We start from the raw sequence: 24,037 nt of genomic DNA on the forward strand, positions 1-24,037 counted from the left end.
GTGCGAGTAGTTTTCAAAGTTAGCCTCGCGCAAAGTGAGCGGGCAGTTCAGCATCTCGAGCGCCACTCAGATGCGGAGATCGCGTCAACCGAAGATTCATTTGTTCTACCAGTGATAGAAATATCTGATGGCAATCGTCATTTTGACGGACTACAATAAAGGCGATTTGTAATTCCCCTTTTTATCATTTCGTGTCATTAGAACGTGATCGTGAATGAACGTGATTGTGAGCGGAAGGAGGTAGACTATCGCGAAGGGACGTGTGTTTCTATTAATGATCTTACTCTCAAATGTCTATTCAGTTTTACTAAACGCGCATGTGGTCAACAGAGACTCGAGATGCATCCATCACTCCCCGCATACACACAGGCGCGCTGTGGTGCCGTCTTTACAGAGTTTTTACTTCATAAATAGCGTCTTTTTGTATCAATAATAGCTTTCAGTGAGTGGAAAAATTTCTCTGCGTTTTCTCTGTTCAGTGAAGCAGCACATATATGTGAAACCGGACAACAAAAGAAGTCTTATTGGTACATTTTTGGAAAATAAGATTTTTACATAATTTATACATAAAGCTGAATAATTAAGCTTTCTATTGATGTATAAGTTGTCATGATATGATCATATCTGGTGGAGATATAACCGTTTACAACTCTGGAATCTGATGGTGCAAAATATTCAAAATATTGAGAAAATTGCCTTTGAAGTTGTTAATAAAAGGCCATCCACTCACAAAAAGTAAAGTTTTGATATATTTAGTATATTGAATTTACAAAATATCTTAATGGAACATGAGAAAATTCGATCATTTTGACCCTTACAATGTATTTTCGACTATAACTAAAATATTCCCGTGCTCCTAAAGACTGGTTTCGTGATCCAGGGTCACATATGACCAAACCACAGCTTTCTTGTGAGTACAAAACACCTTTTACAGGCACCTGTAATTGTTATTGTATGGACATAAGAACATAAACATTTGCTTGTAATTAGATTATTATTTTATGTCCGACAACAGAAACATTTGGGTTTCTGGGACTCATGTCACATGCTGCTATGTTTTATGAAAATATGTGGTAACACTTTCCTTGAAGCATGTATGTTTAATTTATTGTAAAAGTAGTTTTCAAGCAGTGTAATGCACATTTTAATGCATTGTAATGTCTAATAGATAATTGTTATTACAGTTAATACATTATAACACTAAGCAATTCATTGTAACACGACACATTTTAAATTGGTTATAATTATTTACAACTACATATAATGCATTACAACACACATTATGAATATTAATAATGCATTTTACCCTTTAATAACTCTTTATAATGCATTATACATAAAAGCTTCAAGGAAAGTGTTACCAAATATGTAACTTACTAATATTCATTAGTTAATTCATGACACTTTCTCTTTTGGTACTCAGAAAGCTTCAAATAGTTCCTATAATCGGTGATCGGTATCGGTATCGGCCAATACAGCTTTCAGTGATCGAGGATCGGTGATCGGCTAAAAAAACCCTGATCGGAGCACCCCTAGTAAATTCGTTGTTTTTTCAAGTTTTAGTGTAATATCATTCAAGTTTTTTTGCTGAAACCATGTTACTGTAAGTGTAAATAAACTTTTGAATATGTGAATAAAACATGTCCATTCATTAATGATCTTATTCATTTATAATGGATATCACAACAGCTTTAAGGTACCCTCCATCACAAAAGCCCCCTAGGTAGTTTAGCCTTCAGTATACTTATAACATTAAATCTATATTGTGTAATACGATGTAATATGTTACTCTTTTTTTTCTTTTCCCGTTTGTTGTATTGAATGGAATAATCAAATGATCAGATGATACACGGACCAGTCTGCTTTTAGGCAACCCAGCAAAATCGAGGCAATGTAAAGTCTAATTTCAATGGCCTGGTTTAGCCCTGAATCAGACGAGTGTAGACATAAAGTGTTAAAATTGTTTGTTATGATCAATAAAAGTAAGTCAACTTTCATTACATCATTTGTATTATATTTGGTTTCACATAACATTCATACACATTCTACAATATTATTTTTCTTTCAATTAACAAATTAAATATAAATTAATTACAATTCTTGACCGCTGTGCGGTCTCGGCCACTTGAGATCGCATGCATGCGTCAAGAAGGAAGAGCGCAGGTGTGTCCAATGTCTTAAAAATTCCAAAAGGCAGTGCGCTTAACGCACTCAGAATGAGCGTTTGTGAAAACTGACTCTGATCCTTTGCTAAACGTATTTTTTCATTATGCACACAGCCAGTATTACACAGAATGCTGTTTTCAGTGCAAACCTCATGTTTCTGACTCACCCAGCACTCAGAATGATCGTTTATGAAAAGTGACTCTGATCCTTTTCTAAACGCACTTTTTCATTATGCACACAGCCAGTATTACACAGAATGCTGTTTTCAGTGCAAACCTCATATTTCTGACTCTCCCAGCACTCAGAATTAGCGTTTGTGAAAAGTGACTGATCCTTTTCTAAACGCACTTTTCATTATGCACACAGCCAGTTTTACAAAGAATGCACTTTTCAGTGATAAGCACATATTTCTGACTCTCCCAGCACTCAGAATGAGCGTTTGTGAAAACTGACTCTGATCCTTTTCTAAACGCACTTTTTCATTATGCACACAGCCAGTATTACACAGAATGCTGTTTTCAGTGCAAACCTCATGTTTCTGACTCACCCAGCACTCAGAATGAGCGTTTATGAAAAGTGACTCTGATCCTTTTCAAAAGGCACTTTTTCATTATGCAAACAGCCAGTTTACACAGAATGCAGTTTTCAGTGAAGAGCACATATTTCTGAATCTCCAGCACTCAGAATGAGTGTTTGTGAAAAGTGACTCTGATCCTTTGATCAACGCACTCTTTCATTATGCAAACAGCCAGTTTACACAGAATGCAGTTTTCAGTGAAAAGCACATATTTCTGACTCTCCCAGCACGCAGAATGAGCGTTTCACGAGTTCACCTTAGCAAATAATTAAAGGGGGGGCAGCGTGGATACGCTGAGAATTTAGTATGCGTATTTGGCGTGCTGTCCGGGGAGAGGGCTCCGGGGTCGGCATTCTCTCCCGACCCCGGAGCGCTCCCCATTTGTTCAGGGCGAGGGCTCTGGTCTCTGTTTGCCCGTGCCCCGAGCGCTCTCCCCCCCTTTTGGGTAGAAAATAGTTTTTTATGGTGAGGAGTCGGGGTGGAGGTGGGATGCTGCAAAAATCTATGAGTGAAGGAGGTAAGGCGGTTTCACGATTTATAGAGCTCGTTCTGGTTTGGAAGGATAAGTGATGTGATTGCTAATGCCGGGCAGCTGCGTGATTTCTGATGCCGTGCAGCTGCTTAATTATTTGCACGTGCTCCTCCCGAACTTTGTTAATAAAACATAATTTCACGAGTTCACCTTATATAAATAATTAAAGCAAATAATCAGCAAATAATTAAAGGGGGGGCAGCGTGGATACGCTGAGAATTTAGTATGCGTATTTGGCGTGCTGTCCGGGGAGAGGGCTCCGGGGTCGGCATTCTCTCCCGACCCCGGAGCGCTCCCCCTTTGTTCGGGGCGAGGGCTCTGGTCTCTGTTTGCCCGTGCCCCGAGCGCTTTCCCCCAAAAATGCGACTAGTGCAGGACAGCAGCCAAAGCTGGGCGTTATTGCCCCCCCAAAAATTAGCAAGGTTTACAGCTGTGAGTTGCTGGCCTTCGTTTTGAGTAGGGTCCCGGCTGGAGCCTCTGCGGGGTTGATTTCTGTGGGCTTCTGTGCGGTACGGATACTGGTGTGGTCATTGGAAATGTGGATGAGGCCCCTGTGCGGAAGGTGCTGCTGCTGCGGTTTAAACGACGTGTATGGGAACCCCTACTGGGACGACGCTACGTCTGAGGCGGTAGAAAGCTACTGCCGGGGCGGCATTGCTGCGGCGGATTTAGATATAGATAAAAGGGGCCCCGGCTGGGGTAGCACTGCTGCGGTAGTGTAAACAACGGATAAAGGCCCCTGCTGGGGTGGCGTTGCTGCGGTGTGAAAATGTAGATGAGAGACCCCTGCTGGGGTTGCGCTGCTGCTGCAGTGTGGAATATAGGTAGAACCCTTGCTGGGGCGTCAATGCTGGTGCAGTGGGAAATACAGATGAAGGCCCCTGCTGGGGAAGCACTGCTGCTGCAGTGTGAAATATAGATAGAGACCCCTGCTGGGGTGGTACTGCTGCGGCAGTGTGAGATAGAGGCCCCTGCTGAGGCGGTACTGCTGCTGCAGTGTGAAATAAAAGCCCCTGCTGCGGCGTCACTGCTGGTGCAGTGGGAAATACAGGTGAAGGCCCCTGCTGGGGAAGCACTGCTGCTGCAGTGTGAAATAGATAAAGACCCCTGCTGGGGTTGTACTGCTGCGGCAGTGTGAGATAGATAAAGACCCCTGCTGGGGTTGTACTGCTGCGGCAGTGTGAGATAGATAAAGACCCCTGCTGGGGTTGTACTGCTGCGGCAGTGTGAGATAGAGGCCCCTGCTGAGGCGGTACTGCTGCTGCAGTTGAAATAAAAGCCCCTGCTGGGGCGTCACTGCTGATGCAGTGGGAAATACAGGTGAAGGCCCCTGCTGGGGAAGCACTGCTGCTGCGGTGTGAAATGTAGATAAAGACCCCTGCTGGGGTGGCACTGCTGCTGCAGTTGGAAATATAGATGGAAACCCCTGCTGGGGAGCACTGCTGCTGCAGTGTGAAATATAGGTAAAAGCCCCTGCTGGGGCGTCACTGCTGCTGCAGTGGGAAATACAGGTGAAGGCCCCTGCTGGGGAAGCACTGCTGCTGCAGTGTGAAATATAGATAAAGACCCCTGCTGGGGTGGCATTGCTGCTGCGGTGCGAAATACAGGTAAAGGCCCCTGCTGGGGTGGCACTGCTGCTGCAGTGTGAAATAGAGATAAAAGCCCCTGCTGGGGCGTCACTGCTGTTGCGGTGGGAAATGCAGGTGAAAGCCCCCCTGCTGGGGAAGCACTGCTGCTGCAGTGTGAAATATAGGAAAGGACCCCTGCTCGGGTAGCACTGCTGCGGCAGTGTGGAAAAATAGGAAAAGGCTGTGGCTGTGAGCTGCTGGTGTGTGTGGGGGATTGCCGGCGGGCTGGGGTTAACGGTTTTGGTTGATGAGGGTTCGGTGTGCTTCTTTAATGTGGGAACGATCGGAACGAATGTAGCTTTTGAAAGCTTCTGAAGACCAGCGGCCGAGTGTTCTGATTTGGTGCTGGGAGAGTCCTTTTTGGGCCGCTGTTGTGGCTGCTCCGATTCTGAAGGAGTGGCTGGAAAAGTTATCGGCTGGGATGCCTGATTGGATCAAGACTAGCTTGAGGTGTTTCTGGAACCAGAAACGCGTGGTGGGGCGGTTGAAATCGTCTACGAAGAGAGGGTCGGAGGGGATTAGGGTTTGTGTGCTTCTGAGCTTGAGGTAGGCTTGGAGGGTTTGGTATGGTTGGAGAGCTGATGGTAGATTAAATATGTACATTTGATGGCCTCTCTTTGTTTGGTCTGTCTTACTCTGTTTAATAAAGTAAGATATTGTGTCGTCATCCATTACGGAGAGATCTGAAATGGTGGGGTGGATGTCTGGATTGAATTTGGATGTGATAGTGAGTTCTGAACATCTGAGGAAACCGAAAAAAGCTAATATGAACATGGCGTCCAGTGTGCGGGCAGTGTGCGTGGAGTGGTAGCCTTGGCGGAGAGTGTTTATGCACTTAGTTAGTATTTCTAGTGTTATGGGTTTTCTGGGGTCAGGGCGGGAGGGGTGGGCTCTTTGGATGCCTTTGATCAGCATGGAGGTCTGTGAGCTGGCTATTTGGGGTGAAGGTGATCCGAAAATGAGTTTGTGGAAAAATTGTAATCCGCTTAGGTATCCTTTAATGGAACTGGCTTGGAGGTTTTTTAAGGTGTTTAGGTGAGAGATGAATGAGGTGATGGCTAGCATTGAGAAGTCTGGGAATGTTAGGATGAATCTAGCGTGGAACGATTTGAAGCATTTCCAAGCTGTGAGATAAGATTGTAGGGTCCTGGGGGAGACTGAGAGGATGATGTGGCTGAGAGAGACGTCAAGGAGGGGCTTCAGTGGGTGGCCTAGGGGAATATTGGTTACGAATAGGGAGGTACTAGGGTGGGGTGTAGGACTGCTTCTGAAACTAGCTGCCTGAACTTCGGCTAATATCTGGTCCGTAATGTTGCTGGCTACGGGAGGAGGTTCCCAGGCTGGTGCGTTCGGGGGGATGGCTATTGGTGTTGCGGAGTGAATGGTGAAGGCGGCACGGGATGTGGTGTGTGGGAACAAAGGGGCGGCTGCTGGAGCCGCGTACGGATGCAGCATCACGCTTTGGGCGGCTCCAGAGCCTGAGGCAATAGGAAATGGAGAGGAAGCTTGAACCTGCGCCTGTGCCTGTAACGGAGGCAGCCTCGCGTTATCAATTGGCAGTGTGGCTGCAGGCCAGTGGCTAGGGTAGGATAGAGTGTTGTGGAATAAGGGGGCGGCTGCTGGAGCCGCGTACGGATGCAGCATCACGCTTTGTGCGGCTCCAGAGCCTGTGGCAATAGGAAAATTGAAAAAGGTTTGGGCCTGCGCCTGTGCCGGAGGCAACCTCGCGGTATCTGAAGGCATTGGGGCTGCAGGCCGGAGACCGGAGGGAAAGTGGGACGGAGGATAGTGGGATAGGGTAGGGAGGGTTGCTGCTGGCGGGCGCGTGCTCGCGCCGCCGTGGTGGTGATGGACCGGCGTGGAGTCGTCGGAGGTGCTGGACTCGGGTGATCCTGCAGCCAGCTGGTTGCTGGTGTCCGCGTGGTCCAGGGCGTGGCTTAGGCTGGCCGAGTGCCGTCCTTGCTTGCTTGGTGAACGGCGCCTCTTCCTAGCCGCGGTTGGAGTAGACGATTCCTGGTGTTGGAGGATTGTGGTGCTGCGGGTCTTGTCAGCGGTTTTTAGTTTTGATGTCGGAGCGGTTGTTAGAACTCCGGGCAGGCTGGAGGTGTATAGGTGGTACAACTCCGCCTTTGTTGCCTTCTTGGAGAAAGGGATGTCTGCATTTTCTAGGGCCTGTCTCAGGGTTACGACGGTCCATTTCCTCATCTCAGGAATCGAGCGTTGAGCAGAGGTGTAGGAAGAGGCGGAAGAAGCTGCTGATGCCCTGGATGGCGAAGTAGATGACGTCGTGTTGCTTCGTCGTTTTGGGGTGCGACGGACGGTGCGGGAGGGCTGGCGGCCTCTTGGTGTCTCTGTCGTCTTACCCGTAACAGCTTCTTGTCCTGTGCTGGTGCTTTGGTGAGCGGTCGGGTTTTCTGAGGGACCCTGGTCGGCAAAGAAGTCGTTGTTTTCCATTTCAGAATTTTCGATCTCAGACATGCTGCTGTAAGCTGCAAAAATCTATGAGTGAAGGAGGTAAGGCGGTTTCACGATTTATAGAGCTCGTTCTGGTTTGGAAGGATAAGTGATGTGATTGCTAATGCCGGGCAGCTGCGTGATTTCTGATGCCGTGCAGCTGCTTAATTATTTGCACGTGCTCCTCCCGAACTTTGTTAATAAAACATAATTTGTGGAAACTGACTCTGATCCTTTGTTAAACGCATTTTTTCATTATGCACACAGCCAGTATTACACAGAATGCTGTTTTCAGTGCAAACCTCATGTTTCTGACTCACCCAGAACTCAGAATGAGCATTTATGAAAAGTGACTCTGATCCTTTGCTGAACGCAATTTTTCATTATGCACACAGCCAGTTTTACACAAGATGCAATTTTCAGTGCAAACCTCATGTTTCTGACTCACCCAGCACTCAGAATGAGCGTTTGTGAAAAGTGACTCTGATCCTTTGATCAACGCACTCTTTCATTATGCACACAGCCAGTTTACACAGAATGCAGTTTTCAGTGAAAAGCACATATTTCTGACTCACCCAGCACTCAGAATAAGCGTTTATGAAAAGTGACTCTGATCCTTTTCTAAACACACTTTTTCATTATGCACACATCCAGTTTACACAGAATGCAGTTTTCAGTAAAAAGCACATATTTCTGACTCTCCCAGCACTCAGAATCAGCGTTTGTGAAAACTGACTCTGATCCTTTGCTAAACGCATTTTTTCATTATGCACACAGCCAGTATTACACAGAATGCTGTTTTCAGTGCAAACCTCATGTTTCTGACTCACCCAGCACTCAGAATGAGCGTTTATGAAAAGTGACTCTGATCCTTTGCTAGACGCACTTTTTCATTATGTCCAGAGCGAGTTTAAACAGAATGCTGTTTTCAGTGAAAAGCCCATATTTCTGAATCTCCCAGCACTCAGAATGAGCATTTATGAAAACTCACTCTGATTCTTTGCTAAACACACTTTTCATTATGCACACACCCAGTTTTAAACATAATGCAGTTTTCAATGAAAAGCCCATATTTCTGACTCAACCAAGCACTCATAATGAGCGTTTATGAAAAGTGACTCTGATCCTTTTCTAAACGCACTTTTTCATTATGCACAAACCCAGTTTTAAACATAATGCAGTTTTCAGTGAAAAGCCCATATTTCTGACTCAACCAAGCACTCAGAATGAGCGTTTATGAAAAGTGACTCTGATCCTTTGCTAGAAGCACTTTTTCATTATGTCCTGAGCCAGTTTAAACAGAACGTTGTTTTCAGTGCAAACCTCATGTTTCTGACTCACCCAAGCACTCAGAATGAGGGTTTATGAAAAGAGTCTCTGATCCTTTTCTAAACGCACTTTTTCATTATGCACACAGCCAGTTTTACACAGAATGCAGTTTTCAATGAAAAGCACATATTTCTGACTCTCCCAGCACTCAGAATGAATGTTTATGAAAAGTGACTCTGATCCTTTGCCAAACGCATTTTTTCATTATGCACACAGCCAGTTTACACAGAATGCAGTTTTCAGTGCAAACCTCATGTCTCTGACTCACCCAAGCACTCAGAATGAGCGTTTATGAAAAGTGACTCTGATCCTTTGCTGAACGCAATTTTTCATTATGCACACAGCCAGTTTTACACAAGATGCACTTTTCAGTGAATAGCCCATTTCCGACTCTCCCAGCACTCAGAATAAGCGTTTGTGAAGAGTGACTGATCATTTTCTAAACGCACTTTTTCATTATATACACAGCCAGTTTTACAAAGAATGCACTTTTCAGTGAATAGCCCATTTCCGACTCTCCCAGCACTCAGAATAAGCGTTTGTGAAAAGTGACTGATCCTTTTCTAAACGCACTTTTTCATTATGCACACAGCCAGTTTTACAAAGAATGCACTTTTCAGTGATAAGCACATATTTCTGACTCTCCCAGCACTCAGAGCGAGCATTTGTGAAAACTGACTCTAATCCTTTGCTAGACGCACTTTTTCATATGTCCTCAGCCAGTTTCTAAACAGAATGCTGTTTTCAGTGCAAACCTCATGTTTCTGACTCACCCAGCACTCAGAATGAATGTTTATGAAAAGTGACTATGATCCTTTGCTAAACGCATTTTTTCATTATGCACACAGCCAGTTTACACAGAATGCAGTTTTCAGTGAAAAGCACATATTTCTGACTCTCCCAGCACTCAGAATGAGCGTTTGTGAAAACTAACTCTGATCCTTTGATCAACGCACTTTTTCATTATGCACACAGCCAGTTTTACACAGAATGCAGTTTTCAGTGCAAACCTCATGTCTCTGACTCACCCAAGCACTCAGAATGAGCGTTTATGAAAAGTGACTCTTGATCCTTTTCTAAACGCACTTTTTCATTATGCACACAGCCAGTATTACACAGAATGCACTTTTCAGTTATAAGCCCATATTTCTGACTCTCCCAGCACTCAGAATAAGCGTTTGTGAAAAGTGACTCTGATCCTTTGCTAGAAGCACTTTTTCATTATGTCCTGAGCCAGTTTAAACAGAACGTTGTTTTCAGTGCAAACCTCATGTTTCTGACTCACCCAAGCACTCAGAATGAGGGTTTATGAAAAGAGTCTCTGATCCTTTTCTAAACGCACTTTTTCATTATGCACACAGCCAGTTTTACACAGAATGCAGTTTTCAATGAAAAGCACATATTTCTGACTCTCCCAGCACTCAGAATGAATGTTTATGAAAAGTGACTCTGATCCTTTGCCAAACGCATTTTTTCGTTATGCACACAGCCAGTTTACACAGAATGCAGTTTTCAGTGAAAAGCACATATTTCTGACTCTCCCAGCACTCAGAATGAGCGTTTGTGAAAACTGACTCTGATCCTTTGCTGAACGCAATTTTTCATTATGCACACAGCCAGTTTTACACAAGATGCAATTGTCAGTGAAAAGCCCACATTTCTGAATCTCCCAGCACTCAGAATGAGCGTTTGTGAAAACTGACTATGATCCTTTGCTAAACGCATTTTTTCATTATGCACAGAGCCAGTTTTACACAGAATGCTGTTTTCAGTGCAAACCTCATGTTTCTGACTCACCCAGCACTCAGAATGAGCGTTTATGAAAAGTGACTCTGATCCTTTGCAAAAGGCACTTTTTCATTATGCAAACAGCCAGTTTTACACAGAATGCACTTTTCTGTGATAAGCCCATATTTCTGACTCTCCCAGCACTCAGAATTGGCGTTTGTGAAAAGTGACTGATCCTTTTCTAAACGCACTTTTTCATTATGCACACAGCCAGTTTTACAAAGAATGCACTTTTCAGTGAAAAGCCCATATTTCTGACTCTCCCAGCACTCAGAATGAGCGTTTATGAAAAGTGACTCTGATCCATAGCTAGACGCACTTTTTCATTATGTCCTCAGCCAGTTTCTAAACAGAATGCTGTTTTCAGTGCAAACCTCATGTTTCTGACTCACCCAGCACTCAGAATAAGCGTTTATGAAAAGTGACTCTGATCCTTTTCTAAACACACTTTTTCATTATGCACACAGTCAGTTTACACAGAATGCAGTTTTCAGTAAAAAGCACATATTTCTGACTCTCCCAGCACTCAGAATCAGCGTTTGTGAAAACTGACTCTGATCCTTTGCTAAACACATTTTTTCATTATGCACACAGCCAGTATTACACAGAATGCTGTTTTCAGTGCAAACCTCATGTTTCTGACTCACCCAGCACTCAGAATGAGCGTTTATGAAAAGTGACTCTGATCCTTTGCTAGACGCACTTTTTCATTATGTCCAGAGCGAGTTTAAACAGAATGCTGTTTTCAGTGAAAAGCCCATATTTCTGAATCTCCCAGCACTCAGAATGAGCATTTATGAAAACTCACTCTGATTCTTTGCTAAACACACTTTTCATTATGCACACACCCAGTTTTAAATATAATGCAGTTTTCAATGAAAAGCCCATATTTCTGACTCAACCAAGCACTCATAATGAGCGTTTATGAAAAGTGACTCTGATCCTTTTCTAAACGCACTTTTTCATTATGCACAAACCCAGTTTTAAACATAATGCAGTTTTCAGTGAAAAGCCCATATTTCTGACTCAACCAAGCACTCAGAATGAGCGTTTATGAAAAGTGACTCTGATCCTTTGCTAGAAGCACTTTTTCATTATGTCCTGAGCCAGTTTAAACAGAACGTTGTTTTCAGTGCAAACCTCATGTTTCTGACTCACCCAAGCACTCAGAATGAGGGTTTATGAAAAGAGTCTCTGATCCTTTTCTAAACGCACTTTTTCATTATGCACACAGCCAGTATTACACAGAATGCAGTTTTCACTGCAAACCTCATGTCTCTGACTCACCCAGCACTCAGAATGAGCGTTTATGAAAAGTGACTCTGATCCTTTGCTGAACGCAATTTTTCATTATGCACACAGCCAGTTTTACAAAAGATGCACTTTTCAGTGAAAAGCCCACATTTCTGACTCAACCAAGCACTCAGAATGAGCGTTTATGAAAAGTGACTCTGATCCTTTTCAAAACGCACTTTTTCATTATGCACACAGCCAGTATTACACAGAATGCTGTTTTCAGTGCAAACCTCATGTTTCTGACTCACCCAGCACTCAGAATGAGCGTTTGTGAAAACTGACTCTGATCCTTTGCTGAACGCAATTTTTCATTATGCACACAGCCAGTTTTAAACAGAATGCTGTTTTCAGTGCAAACCTCATGTTTCTGACTCACCCAAGCACTCAGAATGAGCGTTTATGAAAAGTGACTCTGATCCTTTGCTGAACGCAATTTTTCATTATGCACACAGCCAGTTTTACACAAGATGCACTTTTCAGTGAATAGCCCATTTCCGACTCTCCCAGCACTCAGAATAAGCATTTGTGAAAAGTGACTGATCCTTTTCTAAACGCACTTTTTCATTATGCACACAGCCAGTTTTACACAGAATGCAGTTTTCAATGAAAAGCACATATTTCTGACTCTCCCAGCACTCAGAATGAATGTTTATGAAAAGTGACTATGATCCTTTGCTAAACGCATTTTTTCATTATGCACACAGCCAGTTTACACAGAATGCAGTTTTCAGTGAAAAGCACATATTTCTGACTCTCCCAGCACTCAGAATGAATGTTTATGAAAAGTGACTCTGATCCTTTGCTAAACGCATTTTTTTATTATGCACACAGCCAGTTTACACAGAATGCAGTTTTCAGTGCAAACCTCATGTCTCTGACTCACCCAAGCACTCAGAATGAGCGTTTATGAAAAGTGACTCTTGATCCTTTTCTAAACGCACTTTTTCATTATGCACACAGCCAGGATGCAGTTCATGCCCAGACCTGATGGCAGAGCTGAGAATGGGAAGCGGTGACCTGACAAGTGCTAAGAGGATAGAGCTGGATAAAGGACGCGACAACTTTGTTTTTTTCTACAACATTTCAAATGCTATTAGATTGTTAATGATAATCTTTAATTTTTATATTTTTATTAAGCCTTGTTGTGCAAGCACTGATGAGCTTGTGCAGAGGCAGCAGCTTTTGCCAGAGGGGAACTGGAATCCCCTGGTTGGGCCTGGGTTCCCCTGAGGTTTTTTTTCTCGATGGGAGTTTTGGGTTCCTCACCACCGTTTGCATATTGTTTTGCACTATCTGCCTGGCCGGGGGGGCTGCTTTAGAATTCATACTTGTATTAAATGTGTCTCATGTACAGCTGCTTTGTAACAATGAAAATTGTAAAAAGCGCTATATAAATAAAGTTGAGTTGAGTTGAGTTGAGTATTACACAGAATGCACTTTTCAGTTATAAGCCCATTTCCGACTCTCCCAGCACTCAGAATAAGCATTTGTGAAAAGTGACTGATCCTTTTCTAAACGCACTTTTTCATTATGCACACAGCCAGTTTTACACAGAATGCAGTTTTCAATGAAAAGCACATATTTCTGACTCTCCCAGCACTCAGAATGAATGTTTATGAAAAGTGACTATGATCCTTTGCTAAACGCATTTTTTCATTATGCACACAGCCAGTTTACACAGAATGCAGTTTTCAGTGAAAAGCACATATTTCTGACTCAACCAAGCACTCATAATGAGCGTTTATGAAAAGTGACTCTGATCCTTTTCTAAACGCACTTTTTCATTATGCACAAACCCAGTTTTAAACATAATGCAGTTTTCAGTGAAAAGCCCATATTTCTGACTCAACCAAGCACTCAGAATGAGCGTTTATGAAAAGTGACTCTGATCCTTTGCTAGAAGCACTTTTTCATTATGTCCTGAGCCAGTTTAAACAGAACGTTGTTTTCAGTGCAAACCTCATGTTTCTGACTCACCCAAGCACTCAGAATGAGGGTTTATGAAAAGAGTCTCTGATCCTTTTCTAAACGCACTTTTTCATTATGCACACAGCCAGTTTTACACAGAATGCAGTTTTCAATGAAAAGCACATATTTCTGACTCTCCCAGCACTCAGAATGAATGTTTATGAAAAGTGACTCTGATCCTTTGCCAAACGCATTTTTTCATTATGCACACAGCCAGTTTTACACAAGATGCACTTTTCAGTGAATAGCCCATTTCCGACTCTCCCAGCACTCAGAATAAGCATTTGTGAAAAGTGACTGATCCTTTTCTAAACGCACTTTTTCATTATGCACACAGCCAGTTTTACACAGAATGCAGTTTTCAATGAAAAGCACATATTTCTGACTCTCCCAGCACTCAGAATGAATGTTTATGAAAAGTGACTATGATCCTTTGCTAAACGCATTTTTTCATTATGCACACAGCCAGTTTACACAGAATGCAGTTTTCAGTGAAAAGCACATATTTCTGACTCTCCCAGCACTCAGAATGAATGTTTATGAAAAGTGACTCTGATCCTTTGCTAAACGCATTTTTTTATTATGCACACAGCCAGTTTACACAGAATGCAGTTTTCAGTGCAAACCTCATGTCTCTGACTCACCCAAGCACTCAGAATAAGCGTTTGTGAAAAGATATTGATCCTTTTCTAAACGCACTTTTTATTATGCACACAGCCAGTTTTACAAAGAATGCACTTTTAAGTGATAAGCACATATTTCTGACTTCCCAGCACTCAGAATCAGCGTTTGTGAAAACTGACTCTGATCCTTTGCGAAACGCATTTTTTCATTATGCACACAGCCAGTATTACACAGAATGCTGTTTTCAGTGCAAACCTCATGTTTCTGACTCACCCAGCACTCAGAATGAGCGTTTATGAAAAGTGACTCTGATCCTTTTCAAAAGGCACTTTTTCATTATGCACACAGCCAGTTTACACAGAATGCAGTTTTCAGTGAAAAGCCCATATTTCTGACTCTCCCAGCACTCAGAATGAGCGTTTATGAAAAGTGACTCTGATCCATAGCTAGACGCACTTTTTCATTATGTCCTCAGCCAGTTTCTAAACAGAATGCAGTTTTCAGTGCAAACCTCATGTTTCTGACTCACCCAGCACTCAGAATAAGCGTTTATGAAAAGTGACTCTGATCCTTTTCTAAACACACTTTTTCATTATGCACACAGCCAGTTTACACAGAATGCAGTTTTCAGTAAAAAGCACATATTTCTGACTCTCCCAGCACTCAGAATCAGCGTTTGTGAAAACTGACTCTGATCCTTTGCTAAACACATTTTTTCATTATGCACACAGCCAGTATTACACAGAATGCTGTTTTCAGTGCAAACCTCATGTTTCTGACTCACCCAGCACTCAGAATGAGCGTTTATGAAAAGTGACTCTGATCCTTTGCTAGACGCACTTTTTCATTATGTCCAGAGCGAGTTTAAACAGAATGCTGTTTTCAGTGAAAAGCCCATATTTCTGAATCTCCCAGCACTCAGAATGAGCATTTATGAAAACTCACTCTGATTCTTTGCTAAACACACTTTTCATTATGCACACACCCAGTTTTAAACATAATGCAGTTTTCAATGAAAAGCCCATATTTCTGACTCAACCAAGCACTCATAATGAGCGTTTATGAAAAGTGACTCTGATCCTTTTCTAAACGCACTTTTTCATTATGCACAAACCCAGTTTTAAACATAATGCAGTTTTCAGTGAAAAGCCCATATTTCTGACTCAACCAAGCACTCAGAATGAGCGTTTATGAAAAGTGACTCTGATCCTTTGCTAGAAGCACTTTTTCATTATGTCCTGAGCCAGTTTAAACAGAACGTTGTTTTCAGTGCAAACCTCATGTTTCTGACTCACCCAAGCACTCAGAATGAGGGTTTATGAAAAGAGTCTCTGATCCTTTTCTAAACGCACTTTTTCATTATGCACACAGCCAGTATTACACAGAATGCAGTTTTCAGTGCAAACCTCATGTCTCTGACTCACCCAGCACTCAGAATGAGCGTTTATGAAAAGTGACTCTGATCCTTTGCTGAACGCAATTTTTCATTATGCACACAGCCAGTTTTACAAAAGATGCACTTTTCAGTGAAAAGCCCACATTTCTGACTCAACCAAGCACTCAGAATGAGCGTTTATGAAAAGTGACTCTGATCCTTTTCAAAACGCACTTTTTCATTATGCACACAGCCAGTATTACACAGAATGCTGTTTTCAGTGCAAACCTCATGTTTCTGACTCACCCAGCACTCAGAATGAGCGTTTGTGAAAACTGACTCTGATCCTTTGCTGAACGCAATTTTTCAATATGCACACAGCCAGTTTTAAACAGAATGCTGTTTTCAGTGCAAACCTCATGTTTCTGACTCACCCAAGCACTCAGAATGAGCGTTTATGAAAAGTGACTCTGATCCTTTGCTGAACGCAATTTTTCATTATGCACACAGCCAGTTTTACACAAGATGCACTTTTCAGTGAATAGCGCATTTCCGACTCTCCCAGCACTCAGAATAAGCATTTGTGAAAAGTGACTGATCCTTTTCTAAACGCACTTTTTCATTATGCACACAGCCAGTTTTACACAGAATGCAGTTTTCAATGAAAAGCACATATTTCTGACTCTCCCAGCACTCAGAATGAATGTTTATGAAAAGTGACTATGATCCTTTGCTAAACGCATTTTTTCATTATGCACACAGCCAGATTACACAGAATGCAGTTTTCAGTGAAAAGCACATATTTCTGACTCTCCCAGCACTCAGAATGAATGTTTATGAAAAGTGACTCTGATCCTTTGCTAAACGCATTTTTTTATTATGCACACAGCCAGTTTACACAGAATGCAGTTTTCAGTGCAAACCTCATGTCTCTGACTCACCCAAGCACTCAGAATGAGCGTTTATGAAAAGTGACTCTTGATCCTTTTCTAAACGCACTTTTTCATTATGCACACAGCCAGTATTACACAGAATGCACTTTTCAGTTATAAGCCCATATTTCTGACTCTCCCAGCACTCAGAATAAGCGTTTGTGAAAAGTGATTGATCCTTTTCTAAACGCACTTTTTATTATGCACACAGCCAGTTTTACAAAGAATGCACTTTTAAGTGATAAGCACATATTTCTGACTTTCCCAGCACTCAGAATGAGCGTTTGTGAAAACTGACTCTGATCCTTTGCTAGACGCACTTTTTCATATGTCCTCAGCCAGTTTCTAAACAGAATGCTGTTTTCAGTGCAAACCTCATGTTTCTGACTCACCCAGCACTCAGAATGAATGTTTATGAAAAGTGACTATGATCCTTTGCTAAACGCATTTTTTCATTATGCACACAGCCAGTTTACACAGAATGCAGTTTTCAGTGCAAACCTCATGTTTCTGACTCACCCAGCACTCAGAATGAGCATTTATGAAAACTGACTCTGATTCTTTGCTAAACACATCTTTTCATTATGCACACAGCCTGTTTACACAGAATGCAGTTTTCAGTGAAAAGCACATATTTCTGACTCTCCCAGCACTCAGAATGAATGTTTATGAAAAGTGACTCTGATCCTTTGCTAAACACATTTTTTCATTATGCACACAGCCAGTTTTACACAGAATGCTGTTTTCAGTACAAACCTCATGTTTCTGACTCACCCAGCACTCAGAATGAGCTTTTGTGAAAAGTTACTCTGATCCTTTGCTAGACGCACTTTTTCAATATGTCCTCAGCCAGTTTCTAAACAGAATGCTGTTTTCAGTGCAAACCTCATGTTTCTGACTCACCCAGCACTCAGAATGAATGTTTATGAAAAGTGACTATGATCCTTTGTTAAACCCATTTTTTCATTATGCACACAGCCAGTTTACACAGAATGCAGTTTTCAGTGAAAAGCACATATTTCTGACTCTCCCAGCACTCAGAATGAGCGTCGACGAAAAGTGACTATGATCCTTTGCTGAACGCATTTTTTCATTATGCACACAAGCCAGTTTACACAGAATGCAGTTTTCAGTAAAAAGCACATATTTCTGACTCTCCCAGCACTCAGAATCAGCGTTTGTGAAAACTGACTCTGATCCTTTGCTAAACGCATTTTTTCATTATGCACACAGCCAGTATTACACAGAATGCTGTTTTCAGTGCAAACCTCATGTTTCTGACTCACCCAGCACTCAGAATGAGCGTTTATGAAAAGTGACTCTGATCCTTTTCAAAAGGCACTTTTTCATTATGCACACAGCCAGTTTTACAAAGAATGCACTTTTCAGTGAAAAGCCCATATTTCTGACTCTCCCAGCACTCAGAATGAGCGTTTATGAAAAGTGACTCTGATCCATAGCTAGACGCACTTTTTCATTATGTCCTCAGCCAGTTTCTAAACAGAATGCTGTTTTCAGTGCAAACCTCATGTTTCTGACTCACCCAGCACTCAGAATAAGCGTTTATGAAAAGTGACTCTGATCCTTTTCTAAACACACTTTTTCATTATGCACACAGCCAGTATTACACAGAATGCTGTTTTCAGTGCAAACCTCATGTTTCTGACTCACCCAGCACTCAGAATGAGCGTTTATGAAAAGTGACTCTGATCCTTTGCTAGACGCACTTTTTCATTATGTCCAGAGCGAGTTTAAACAGAATGCTGTTTTCAGTGAAAAGCCCATATTTCTGAATCTCCCAGCACTCAGAATGAGCATTTATGAAAACTCACTCTGATTCTTTGCTAAACACACTTTTCATTATGCACACACCCAGTTTTAAACATAATGCAGTTTTCAATGAAAAGCCCATATTTCTGACTCAACCAAGCACTCATAATGAGCGTTTATGAAAAGTGACTCTGATCCTTTTCTAAACGCACTTTTTCATTATGCACAAACCCAGTTTTAAACATAATGCAGTTTTCAGTGAAAAGCCCATATTTCTGACTCAACCAAGCACTCAGAATGAGCGTTTATGAAAAGTGACTCTGATCCTTTGCTAGAAGCACTTTTTCATTATGTCCTGAGCCAGTTTAAACAGAACGTTGTTTTCAGTGCAAACCTCATGTTTCTGACTCACCCAAGCACTCAGAATGAGGGTTTATGAAAAGAGTCTCTGATCCTTTTCTAAACGCACTTTTTCATTATGCACACAGCCAGTATTACACAGAATGCAGTTTTCAGTGCAAACCTCATGTCTCTGACTCACCCAGCACTCAGAATGAGCGTTTATGAAAAGTGACTCTGATCCTTTGCTGAACGCAATTTTTCATTATGCACACAGCCAGTTTTACAAAAGATGCACTTTTCAGTGAAAAGCCCACATTTCTGACTCAACCAAGCACTCAGAATGAGCGTTTATGAAAAGTGACTCTGATCCTTTGCTAGACGCACTTTTTCATTATGTCCAGAGCGAGTTTAAACAGAATGCTGTTTTCAGTGAAAAGCCCATATTTCTGAATCTCCCAGCACTCAGAATGAGCATTTATGAAAACTCACTCTGATTCTTTGCTAAACACACTTTTCATTATGCACACACCCAGTTTTAAACATAATGCAGTTTTCAATGAAAAGCCCATATTTCTGACTCAACCAAGCACTCATAATGAGCGTTTATGAAAAGTGACTCTGATCCTTTTCTAAACGCACTTTTTCATTATGCACAAACCCAGTTTTAAACATAATGCAGTTTTCAGTGAAAAGCCCATATTTCTGACTCAACCAAGCACTCAGAATGAGCGTTTATGAAAAGTGACTCTGATCCTTTGCTAGAAGCACTTTTTCATTATGTCCTGAGCCAGTTTAAACAGAACGTTGTTTTCAGTGCAAACCTCATGTTTCTGACTCACCCAAGCACTCAGAATGAGGGTTTATGAAAAGAGTCTCTGATCCTTTTCTAAACGCACTTTTTCATTATGCACACAGCCAGTATTACACAGAATGCAGTTTTCAGTGCAAACCTCATGTCTCTGACTCACCCAGCACTCAGAATGAGCGTTTATGAAAAGTGACTCTGATCCTTTGCTGAACGCAATTTTTCATTATGCACACAGCCAGTTTTACAAAAGATGCACTTTTCAGTGAAAAGCCCACATTTCTGACTCAACCAAGCACTCAGAATGAGCGTTTATGAAAAGTGACTCTGATCCTTTTCAAAACGCACTTTTTCATTATGCACACAGCCAGTATTACACAGAATGCTGTTTTCAGTGCAAACCTCATGTTTCTGACTCACCCAGCACTCAGAATGAGCGTTTGTGAAAACTGACTCTGATCCTTTGCTGAACGCAATTTTTCATTATGCACACAGCCAGTTTTAAACAGAATGCTGTTTTCAGTGCAAACCTCATGTTTCTGACTCACCCAAGCACTCAGAATGAGCGTTTATGAAAAGTGACTCTGATCCTTTGCTGAACGCAATTTTTCATTATGCACACAGCCAGTTTTACACAAGATGCACTTTTCAGTGAATAGCCCATTTCCGACTCTCCCAGCACTCAGAATAAGCATTTGTGAAAAGTGACTGATCCTTTTCTAAACGCACTTTTTCATTATGCACACAGCCAGTTTTACACAGAATGCAGTTTTCAATGAAAAGCACATATTTCTGACTCTCCCAGCACTCAGAATGAATGTTTATGAAAAGTGACTATGATCCTTTGCTAAACGCATTTTTTCATTATGCACACAGCCAGTTTACACAGAATGCAGTTTTCAGTGAAAAGCACATATTTCTGACTCTCCCAGCACTCAGAATGAATGTTTATGAAAAGTGACTCTGATCCTTTGCTAAACGCATTTTTTTATTATGCACACAGCCAGTTTACACAGAATGCAGTTTTCAGTGCAAACCTCATGTCTCTGACTCACCCAAGCACTCAGAATGAGCGTTTATGAAAAGTGACTCTTGATCCTTTTCTAGACGCACTTTTTCATTATGCACACAGCCAGTATTACACAGAATGCACTTTTCAGTTATAAGCCCATATTTCTGACTCTCCCAGCACTCAGAATAAGCGTTTGTGACAAGTGATTGATCCTTTTCTTAACGCACTTTTTATTATGCACACAGCCAGTTTTACAAAGAATGCACTTTTAAGTGATAAGCACATATTTCTGACTTTCCCAGCACTCAGAATGAGCGTTTGTGAAAACTGACTCTGATCCTTTGCTAGACGCACTTTTTCATATGTCCTCAGCCAGTTTCTAAACAGAATGCTGTTTTCAGTGCAAACCTCATGTTTCTGACTCACCCAGCACTCAGAATGAATGTTTATGAAAAGTGACTATGATCCTTTGCTAAACACATCTTTTCATTATGCACACAGCCTGTTTACACAGAATGCAGTTTTCAGTGAAAAGCACATATTTCTGACTCTCCCAGCACTCAGAATGAATGTTTATGAAAAGTGACTCTGATCCTTTGCTAAACACATTTTTTCATTATGCACACAGCCAGTTTTACACAGAATGCTGTTTTCAGTACAAACCTCAGGTTTCTGACTCACCCAGCACTCAGAATGAGCGTTTGTGAAAAGTTACTCTGATCCTTTGCTAGACGCACTTTTTCAATATGTCCTCAGCCAGTTTCTAAACAGAATGCTGTTTTCAGTGCAAACCTCATGTTTCTGACTCACCCAGCACTCAGAATGAATGTTTATGAAAAGTGACTATGATCCTTTGTTAAACCCATTTTTTCATTATGCACACAGCCAGTTTACACAGAATGCAGTTTTCAGTGAAAAGCACATATTTCTGACTCTCCCAGCACTCAGAATGAGCGTCGACGAAAAGTGACTATGATCCTTTGCTGAACGCATTTTTTCATTATGCACACAAGCCAGTTTACACAGAATGCAGTTTTCAGTGAAAAGCACATATTTCTGACTCTCCCAGCACTCAGAATGAGTGTTTGTGAAAACTGACTCTGATCCTTTGCTAAACGCATTTTTTCATTATGCACACAGCCAGTTTTACACAGAATGCTGTTTTCAGTATAAACCTCATGTTTCTGATTCTGCCAAGCACTCAGAATGAGCGTTTGTGAAAACTGACTCTGATCCTTTTCTAAACGCACTTTTTCATTATGCACACAGCCAGTATTACACAGAATGCACTTTTCAGTTATAAGCCCATATTTCTGACTCTCCCAGCACTCAGAATAAGCGTTTGTGAAAAGTAACTGATCCTTTTCTAAACGCACTTTTTATTATGCACACAGCCAGTTTTACAAAGAATGCACTTTTAAGTGATAAGCACATATTTCTGACTTTCCCAGCACTCAGAATGAGCGTTTGTGAAAACTGACTCTGATCCTTTGCTAGACGCACTTTTTCATATGTCCTCAGCCAGTTTCTAAACAGAATGCTGTTTTCAGTGCAAACCTCATGTTTCTGACTCACCCAGCACTCAGAATGAATGTTTATGAAAAGTGACTATGATCCTTTGCTAAACGCATTTTTTCATTATGCACACAGCCAGTTTACACAGAATGCAGTTTTCAGTGAAAAGCACATATTTCTGACTCTCCCAGCACTCAGAATGAGCGTTTGTGAAAACTGACTCTGATCCTTTGATCAACGCACTTTTTCATTATGCACACAGCCAGTTTTACACAAGATGCACTTTTCAGTGAAAAGCCCATATTTCTGACTCTCCCAGCACTCAGAATAAGCGTTTGTGAAAAGTGACTGATCCTTTTCTTAACGCACTTTTTCATTATGCACACAGCCAGTTTACACAGAATGCAGTTTTCAGTGAAAAGCACATATTTCTGACTCTCCGAGCACTCAGAATGAATGATTATGAAAAGTGACTATGATCCTTTGCTAAACGCATTTTTTCATTATGCACACAGCCAGTTTACACAGAATGCAGTTTTCAGTGAAAAGCACATATTTCTGACTCTCCCAGCACTCAGAATGAGCGTTTGTGAAAACTGACTCTGATCCTTTGCTAGACGCACTTTTTCATATGTCCTCAGCCAGTTTCTAAACAGAATGCTGTTTTCAGTGCAAACCTCATGTTTCTGACTCACCCAGCACTCAGAATGAATGTTTATGAAAAGTGACTATGATCCTTTGCTAAACGCATTTTTTCATTATGCACACAGCCAGTTTACACAGAATGTAGTTTTCAGTGAAAAGCACATATTTCTGACTCTCCCAGCACTCAGAATGAGCGTTTGTGAAAACTAACTCTGATCCTTTGATCAACGCACTTTTTCATTATGCACACAGCCAGTTTTACACAGAATGCAGTTTTCAGTGAAAAGCACATATTTCTGACTCTCCGAGCACTCAGAATGAATGATTATGAAAAGTGACTCTGATGTTTTGCTAAACACATTTTTTCTTTATGCACACAGCCAGTTTACACAGAATGCAGTTTTCAGTGAAAAGCACATATTTCTGAATCTCCAGCACTCAGAATGAGCGTTTTTGAAAAGTGACTATGACCCTTTGGTAGACGCACTTTTTCATATCTCCTCAGCCAGTTTCTAAACAGAATGCTGTTTTCAGTGCAAACCTCATGTTTCTGACTCACCCAGCACTCAGAATTAATGTTTATGAAAAGTGACTATGATCCTGTGCTAAACGCATTTTTCATTATGCACACAGCCAGTTTACACAGAATGCAGTTTTCAGTGAAAAGCACATATTTCTGACTCTCCCAGCACTCAGAATGAGCATTTATGAAAACTGACTCTGATTCTTTGCTAAACACATCTTTTCATTATGCACACAGCCTGTTTACACAGAATGCAGTTTTCAGTGAAAAGCACATATTTCTGACTCTCCCAGCACTCAGAATGAATGTTTATGAAAAGTGACTCTGATCCTTTGCTAAACACATTTTTTCATTATGCACACAGCCAGTTTTACACAGAATGCTGTTTTCAGTACAAACCTCATGTTTCTGACTCACCCAGCACTCAGAATGAGCGTTTGTGAAAAGTTACTCTGATCCTTTGCTAGACGCACTTTTTCAATATGTCCTCAGCCAGTTTCTAAACAGAATGCTGTTTTCAGTGCAAACCTCATGTTTCTGACTCACCTAGCACTCAGAATGAATGTTTATGAAAAGTGACTATGATCCTTTGCTAAACCCATTTTTTCATTATGCACACAGCCAGTTTACACAGAATGCAGTTTTCAGTGAAAAGCACATATTTCTGACTCTCCCAGCACTCAGAATGAGCGTCGACGAAAAGTGACTATGATCCTTTGCTGAACGCATTTTTTCATTATGCACACAAGCCAGTTT

The sequence above is a fragment of the Triplophysa dalaica genome, chromosome 20, assembly GCF_015846415.1.
Source record: "Triplophysa dalaica isolate WHDGS20190420 chromosome 20, ASM1584641v1, whole genome shotgun sequence".
In the NCBI taxonomy this organism is placed as follows: Eukaryota; Metazoa; Chordata; class Actinopteri; order Cypriniformes; family Nemacheilidae; genus Triplophysa; species Triplophysa dalaica.